We start from the raw sequence: 8,648 nt of genomic DNA, 5'->3' as shown, positions 1-8,648 counted from the left end.
GCTTCCACTTCCTCACCACAAATGCCCCTGCAGGAGGGATTCTTCCCAGGAAAACTAGTACCCAAACCTGGCCAACACAAGCTTTCACTTTCATTCTTACTAAGGGAGGGAAACTTTTTAATTTCCTCTTCTTTTAGAAATCTTACTTTTTCAAGAATGATTAAATAACTAAATAATAAAAAATAAATTAAATTCAATTAAAGAAGCCTTTGCTTTTCAACCATGCAGCAACATTCCAATGCTGTCAGTCCCAACCCTTTGATTCCCATCCAGTGGGGTTACCTGAGCAGAGAGAGACCTTTCAGACAGGGATCTCCTGATCTCTGGCATAATTTTTATTTCTTCAAGGCCCAGATCCACTGGTCGTGATTCCTTTCCTCATGTGCATTCTGTTCTGAGCTGGAGGCCATCAATGCCACACAACCAGCACTGCCAGGTGGAGCATTGGTGGCTGAAGTGCCTGGAGTGGCTGCAAGAATCAAAACACATTGGTCAGGCTCCAGAATGTGGGGAAGGAGGTGACAAAATGGCATATGCCTCTACAAGTGCCTAATTATCCATAGACATAGATGGTGTGAAAGAGTGGTCTCTAAAATTAAAACCTTAGTCCAATACATGTCACCATAGACATCTAGAACATCTAGAAGCCAAACTAGAGGGAGAGAGGTTCCTTCTGCCCCATCTTCACAGCCTCTCCCTTGGCCACTTCATCCCATGCAGAGCTGTTCTTCTGCCGCGGTTCAGCACATGGGCTTGGGGGAAGCCAAAGCCTGCAGAATCCCTGCAGAGCTGCCATGGAGCTCTTGGCAAGCCCTGGCTGGCAGCAGCCCTTGCTGGCCCCTGCCAGCTCCTTGGGCTGACTTAGGGTGGTGTGGAGAGGCGGGCAGCAGAGCCTGGGTCATCCCTGCCTTGGCTTCTTGGCCTGCCAGAGCCTTCTGCATTTCACCAGTTGTCTTTGGTGTGTCCTCTTCTGCTTCCTTTCCAACTGGCATTCCCTGTCTTCTGACCAGGCCTTTTTCTGCTGTCTTTACCTTCTCTTTTTCTTTTCATGGGGGTAGCAGCCTTCAAGCCTGCCACCATTAAGTTGGATTAGAGAGGCAAAGCCAGGAGCTATGAGCTAAGTCCTTTCTTGTCCTGGCTAAGTCCCTTCTTGTTGGAACCAATGTGAGTTCCTTTTATCTTGTTGATGCAGAAAGTCTTAGCAGGACTTTGGCCATGACAGGGACTCTGTGGAGCTCTGGTGGGTGTTTGGAGGCAAAGCTGGAGGTGCCTAAAGCAGAAATTCTGGAGGTGAGACATGGCATGAGACAGTCTGGAGGATGAACGAATTGCCAAATCACCACCTTAGCACTGCTGAGAAGATGCAGCTTTTCATCAGCCCCTCTCACACACTACAGCTGCCCCCAAAGGGACTGGAAGGAGCTGGCATGAGCAGGGGTCTGAGCAGAAGGCCTCTGAAGGGGGCAGCTCCCCCACTGCTGCTTTAATTTGCAAGTATTTTGTAAATTCATGAAACACATGCCTAAGGCATTGGGCAAGCAACCTGTGGAGTTTTCAATAGCATGTGTCAGTGTGGAGGGAGAAAGGCAGGGAGAGAGAAAAGGCAGGCAGGAAAAAAGGCTGCAGAGCTACGCTGTCAGGAGGAGGCACAGTAGTTCCTTGGCTTCATATAAAACAGCCCACCTCTCTGGCTTGCATTGTGCCAGGCTTTTGCAGCTGCCATATTTCTGCTCTTTGGGCCTCCAGTACCATGGCCTCTCTGCCATCTTCTTGCTGGACATCTGCAGAGAGGTGGGGTGCATCGGGATTGCTTCTTGCCTGGGGCTCCTCCTCTGCTCTTCTTGCAGGGCTTCCCGTCCCGTCTCTGGAAAGCAAAGTCATGCAGCAAAGCGACTTCTTGGAATACAAGGACACTGAAAGACAACCCAGAGGGGAGCCCTACACTGCTTGTCTTCTTGATGCTGAGATTTCTGTGACCCTGAGTCCCAGGCTTGGACAAGCCTCTGTTCCTGCTCATACCTGTGGATGTATCCATGGGCACTGGGGTCTCCTCCAGACCAGCCACTTCCTCAGCAATGATGTCATCCATGTTCTCAACCAAAAAGGCCACCAGCAGCTTCACTTGCATACAGGTAGGCCTTGGTCTGATCCCAGGTGCTGACAGTGTGCCAAGCAGCCCTTGCCATCCCTGCAAGGGCCTGAGCCTTTTCCCTGAACCTTTTCTGCTGCACAGAGGGCTGTGGCTGTGGGGGAGCTCCTGAATGGCCTTGGCTGGAGAGAGGGGACAGCCAGGCACAGGAACCTCTGGGCAGCCAAGCAGGGGCCAGGGAGGCTGCAGCTGGCTCCTTGTTGTTGGCTTCTCCTTGAACCTTCTTGTTCTCAGCCAGCATAGCTTGGAGCTCCAGCTGCTCTTCCTGGGGTGTGGTCAGCATGTTTGGCCCCAGACAGATGGCCAGGTTGCTGCAGGTTGTTCTGCTGGTGGCCACGTGCTGGCCAATGTGTCTCAGCAGTGAGAGCTGCCTGAGGAGGAGCAGGTTCACTGCTGGCAGTTTCTTGGCCACCTTGAGGGAACAGGAAGGCAGTGTCCATCAGCAGGCCCATGCTGACCACAGCTACCCTAGAGCTGGCCCCAGGCAGGGGACAGCCTGCAGCTGCTGCACAGCTTTGCAGGTGCTCTCAGCCAGCAGTCAGGACTCCTGTGCTCCTGTGGGAAGGATGCATTGCTTCTCTGTTTTCCTCCAAGCTCTCACAAGGGAAGGCTTCCCGTGCATTGCTGCAAAATTTCACTGCCAGCCAGCAAGAGTGAGCTGTGTGAAAATTGCCTCTTCAGGACAGCATCCTTTTCCAGGTGAGTGCCAGGTTTCCAGCAGCGCCTGCTGCAGAGCTGGAAGCTGCTGCCCACACTTCCCCTTCCAGATGAGAGATCTTGTCCTCCTTGCTGGCCATCTGCATTGCAGCCATCCAGTCCTCACAGAGGTTGATGACAAGGGGCTCGGAGGGGATGCTTTGCAGGAAGTCCTGCAAGGCCAAGGGCTGCTGGTGAGCCTTGGTCTTTTCAATGTAAATTATTTTATTATTCTATCTTATCATCCTGCAATGAGAAATATTAAGTGTCTGAAAAACTACCAGTTCATGGCATTGGTACTTCTTGCCCTGGTGCCTTGTTCAAAGCCTGCATGCACAAGTCCAGTGTGTTTTGTGAATACAGCCACAATTCTGCACATTATTTTAACACCTGTTTCACAGCAAACATTTCTGTGTGATAGAAGACATTTCTGTTTGAAAACAGAATGTTCTGTGCAAACGTCCTGTGATCCTGTGCTGTGAATCTACACTCCATTGACTTTTCCCCTGTGGGCTGCAGCTTCTGCAGCTCTCTCCCTACTGAATATGTTGGCAGATGGGCATTTGATTTAACTGGCTTCCTTGTGTTTGCAGCAAGAGGAATACCCGCAGCTGGAAGCCCAGGTCCAGTATCTATTACTTGGACAGTCATGTAAGAGAAGGGGCATGCCAGGAGAGCCTGTGTGAGGTGTGAAGTTGTGTATGATACAGGATTAGAAACCGTTCACTAATTAGTGGAGTAAAGTAACATTTCACTAGCACAGCTAGGACAGCCACAGAGAAGGGAACTTTTATGCATCATACTTTTATGAATCTGGATTTTTATTCTGTAATAGTCAGTCTCACTTATATGTGTTAAGACAGAAGGACAGTCAGTACTGGCCAATGAAACTGGTGCTAGAGAAAAATGTCCCTTTTAACTTTTTATTTCAGATGAACTGATTGTCAGCAGTTTTCCCAGGGAGCATCCCATAAACTTTCTGCAGAGCATGATACTGGTTTACAGTCTTCTTCCAGGGAATAAGGAAAATTATCTGGCAATCCTTGACAAATCAGGATCAGGCCTTTTTGTTTGGTGGAACTTACAGATACGTCCTCTCCAACATTTTCGATTTGCTGTCTCTTCCTTATATTGCTAAAAAAACCCTAAGTTGTGGTTTAGATTAGGTCTTCCATGAACTTCTGACAAAATAATATTCACTGAGGATACGAGAACCCAGAAAACAGATGACATATCTCCTGCTGGTCTGGTGGGGCAAGAGCCTTCTGGTGTCTCAATCTATTTGTGTTAACTACTTCCAACATGCTGACTTCCAACTGCTGATTGCCAACAAAGGCAATCCCATTAAGGAACTGATACCAAATAGCTTGAAGGGGAGCTGCCAATATTTTGTCAGCATTACCAGAGATTTTGCCATCCTTTACAGTCTTCAAAGGGCAGATGAAAATTTTTCTTCTTCTGTTGTGGTTATTGCAATGCCAATGACCATGACAGTAGCAAGATCAGCTACCTGGAAGGAGGCTGTAGCCAAGTAGGGCTCAACCTCTTCTCCCAGGCAGTGACAGGTCAAGAGCACATGGCCTCAAGCTGCACCTGCAGAGGTTCAGGTTGGATGTCAGGAAGAATTTCTTCCTTGAAAGGGTTGTCAAACATTGGAATGGGCTGCCCAGGGGAGTAGTGGAGTCATCTGTGGAAATGTTCAAGTTGTTATAAACAATGTTCTAGTTGCTTTAAACAACTGGAAGTGGAAATTAATGCTGTGGTTTAGTTGCCAAGGTGGTGATCAGTCAAAGGTTGGACTCAATGATTCTGGAGGTCTTTTCCAGACTTAAAGATTCTCTGGTTTTCTAATTCTCTGATTCCAGAAAAAGATTTCCCTCTGTCTGGACTATCAACACCTAATCCACAGAATCATTGGAAGTTATTTTCAGCTTGGATAATATCCCTATGCATGTGGGGTGTGTGCTCTCACTCACACTGAGCATGGAATTTGTTTCCATTCCTTGTGCATTCCTACAGAGGCATGAAATCCAGAGTGCATTTGAGCCCTTTTTGATTCCAACAATCCATTTTATATTCTGAAATTGCTAATTCATTTCCTCAATACACCTTCCCTGTCACATCCTATTTGCTTTACTGCTACCGGTGCTGTTCTCTCAAGTGATGAATCTTTCTCTGCTGCCCAGGAAGTTATAATCAATTCTAGAACCCCAAACAGGGAATTAAATTGCCGTGACTTCAGTAAGCCCTCTTAGCTGCCTATGGCATTAGTTCTCTTCACCAGATCAAAGCTGTGGTGCTTCAGAATGCTCTCATGGAGGACAGAGGTGAAGTGGTAGAAGTATTGCTTTTGTGAGGTGCTGTGGTTTTGTCCTTCCATGTTTATGTTTGTTTGTGTGCATGAGCAATGGTAGCAGAACAACTCTGGGAACTTGTTTCCATGTGGACATTCTGGTGCTGCACTGGACTATCAACTATCTGCTCATTTGGTCCTGTCTGATTTGAAACTTGCACATAAAATACCACTTTTTAATTTTATGCTAAGTTAGTGTAAGTATTTTCCTTTTGTTTCTTAAATTACATTTTTAGTAGAATAAAAGTATTATTGACCAAACAATATGTTCTGAGGAACACAGAAATAATTTGCAAATGGAATCCTAGATCAGTTAAAGAAAACCTGTTAGACAAGTAGCTACCTGAATAGACAAAATTAAGTCAGAAATTATTTTGAGTTGCATGTTGAGTTGGGCCTTAGTGACAGGTTCTCCACACACAGAGTTCAGTTGAGTTCTGGTTGCTTTCATTTTGCCAAATTTTGGGGAGGGTATGGACAAACACCTATGAATTGGGAAAACAAAGTGGATTTAAGTATTTCAGTAATGCAGACCTCTACCATCTGTAAAATTTTCCTGTAGTGCCTCTACATATTAGCACAAATATTTGTGTCCACAAGTCTAATCACTGTTTTACTGCTTTCCTGAAATACTGCCTTTTTCCTAAAGTGTTGCTCATTTCCCAAAATACTTCTCTTGCTTCAGAATAATACACATCTGAGATGTTGCTCTTCATACTTCATCCTTTTAGAACTAGACATTGGATCTCTGTCTTCATTGTATATGCAGCTAATATAAGTATTACTTCTACTTCATTTTCTACTGGACAGGGGCTAATATAGGATTATATTAAATTTGTATATAACATTTTTGAAGCATTGGGAACCACAGCTTTTATGTGTATCTCTCTGTTTATTTATCTACACAAGTATCCATGCTTTTGAGAACACATTTTGTACTAATCTTTCCCTTTTATACTGTTTTTCAGATACAAGCCAAGCAGGCATTTGCTTAAAAATAGGCGTCTAGCACTGATTTTCCTGCCAACAATTCCTGCAGACCAAAAAAGGGAGACGATTGAGGCAGAGCAAGAGACTCACTTTGTTGTGGTGTCTGGTTTATCAGAAAAGATGAGTTTTATACTTGTTACTGTTTTTCTAATTATCTACTTCCAAAGAAAATAGGAAAAAAGCAAGTGGAAGAAATACATCCAAAGCACCATTTGTAAAATGTGCAAATGAGTGTAGAAGGGCTTGTCAGAGGCCCTTGTGAATGGAGCCAGGCTGTGGCACTGCCTCTCCTGAGATCCAGCTGCTCATTTCTTCCTCATGGTCGTTATTTCCCAGTGTTTGACCTGGTGTCCCCTCTCAAAAGGGCTCTATTGCTCCCAGTCTGTACAGCTTTTGCCTGCTTTTCCTAGGAATCCTAATGTGCTGCACAATCTTTCAGGCTGTTTCCACAATGGATCCTAAGGAGATCAGTAAAGATCAGCCCTTTGGCAGCTGCTTTGGCCACTGAAGGCATTTTCTGCTGAGATGGTGATGACTTTTCATTTCAGTTTATGATGGCTCATGACTGTCCAGCCTGGGCCCTCAGCCCTCAAGATCTGCTAAGCTTTTGATTGAGCAAAGGGCTGTAATCACTTTGTTGAGGATTTTATTTAGGAGTCTCTCAGGAAGTAAAGAAGGAACAAGACAGAGCTGGAAAAAGGCACATGGATTAGAGACATAAAAAATAAGTAAAGGGGATGTGCATCAGTGGGTGCCCTGTGGTGATTTGCAGAGCATTTTGTGGTAGAAAGGTAAAATATAAAAGTACTAATGCCCTCAACAGGCTAAACAGCAACAGGTGTGCCTGAGCTGAAACCACAGAAGCGAAGAGGGCACTGGAAGAAATTTCAAACATGATTTCCATCTGTGTCTTTGCAGATCATTGTAAAAAACCACTTCAAGTATTTGCTGTATTTATTATCTGTATTCATTACACATTAAAACAGGCAAAGCCCAGCTCTGAAGCTGTACTCTCAAAATACATTGAGTACTCTCCAAACCTGAAATGTGAATATGTGATGGAGAGGCTACAAAAAGAAGGTTGGAAATACAGATTGGTTTGTAATTGATTATTTCTTGAAGAGCTGAATTTACATTTCAGAAGGCTGATAAAAGTTCATCTGTCACTTGAATGTGAGGCAATAAAGGTGAAGTGAAAGCTGCAGAACTGATCTTTGAAAACACGTGTGAAATTTAGCAAAAAGGAGACAGTTGTCAGGAGCATTGTCTTGTGACACTGTAATTATGACTGAGAAATCTGAAAATGAAGAAAAAATAGAACAAATGAATAGGCAGAATTCATAATCAACTCAATCAAGCACATAAAGAAAGAATAAAGAAACACATTCACCATGACAAGAACCCTGCATTAAGGATGAATTTGTGTAGTATTTATGAGAACTGGGAATTAATGGAGGGGACAGATTTAATCAGAAAGAGCTGATGGAGTCTTTAAAAAAAAAATCATTCTTTCAGAAGGCTGAGTTTTATGACGAACTTCTCCCCTCTTTGATTGCTGCAGTTAATTAGATATCGCACGGTGGGGATGTGATGGACACTGGCTGGGTAGAAGGCATTGAGAAAAAATTAAAATGCATCAGAATAAGCAAGATTTTTCTTAAAACTAAGTGGGTTGTGGGTTTTTTGTTTGGGGCTTTTTTTTTACCTTTTTTTTTATTATTTTTTAATGAAGTGACAGCAGCTTTTTAGCATTTTACAGTAACAGAGTTATCTTCTAATCCATCAATATTTAGCTCACATTTACTCACTCCAAAGAATCTTGGGGGGTTATAGTTACTATAGTTACTTGGCTTCCTGTTCTCAGCTTCTGAATATCTTTAATAATTATTACAATGCTATGAAGATGTTTTGCTTGCCTTTTTTTATTAATCTGCATGCAACCTTTTTTTGTCTCTGAAGTCAACATCACAGCAGTTCAAGGGAAAGCAGGAAGAATGGTGGACCTTCAGCATAGTGAATGTGAACACAGATTTCCAACATGTGATCACTTTACAAAGTGAATTTGATGTTAATTGATTTGGTTAGGGGAGTAGAAAAATACAACAGGAAAAGCAGTCTTTATGAACCAAAATAAAAATGTGTGAAAAGTAGTGAGAGTGGTCAGTGTTAATGAAGTTCAGGGACTAGAAAAGCTATGACACAGTGCTGCTGACCCCTCTGAAATGGTTGAGTGTAGAGCTGCAATGAGATTCCACTGGAAATATTGTGTGAAAACTCATCTGGAAAGTCTTTCAAGTAAAGGCAAAGAAAACAGAAAGGAAGAAAAACCCCCAACCCAATATACTGAGGTTACAAATCCTTTTACTGGGGTCTCTAATGATAAGAAAAGGGCAAAATTTTTAAAACGAGAGCAGGTAGATTTATATTGGACCTAGGGAAGTAAATTTTTATGATGAGAAT

General features: G+C 43.8%; 1 long non-coding RNA gene across 1 annotated transcript; it reads left to right on the top strand.

The window, feature by feature from the left end:
- Positions 1 to 2,073: 2,073 nt before the first annotated feature.
- On the top strand, positions 2,074 to 6,231 carry LOC110476477 (uncharacterized). The gene is made up of 3 exons (XR_002466416.1): positions 2,074 to 2,132; positions 2,744 to 2,848; positions 6,167 to 6,231. It is a non-coding gene; the product is annotated as an uncharacterized LOC110476477 (long non-coding RNA).
- The last annotated feature ends 2,417 nt before the right edge of the window (positions 6,232 to 8,648 follow it).

This window comes from Lonchura striata, chromosome Z (genome assembly GCF_046129695.1).
Source record: "Lonchura striata isolate bLonStr1 chromosome Z, bLonStr1.mat, whole genome shotgun sequence".
Lineage (NCBI taxonomy): Eukaryota > Metazoa > Chordata > Aves > Passeriformes > Estrildidae > Lonchura > Lonchura striata.
Note: the sequence above shows the minus strand (reverse complement) of the source record. Positions and strands in the feature narration are given on the sequence as shown.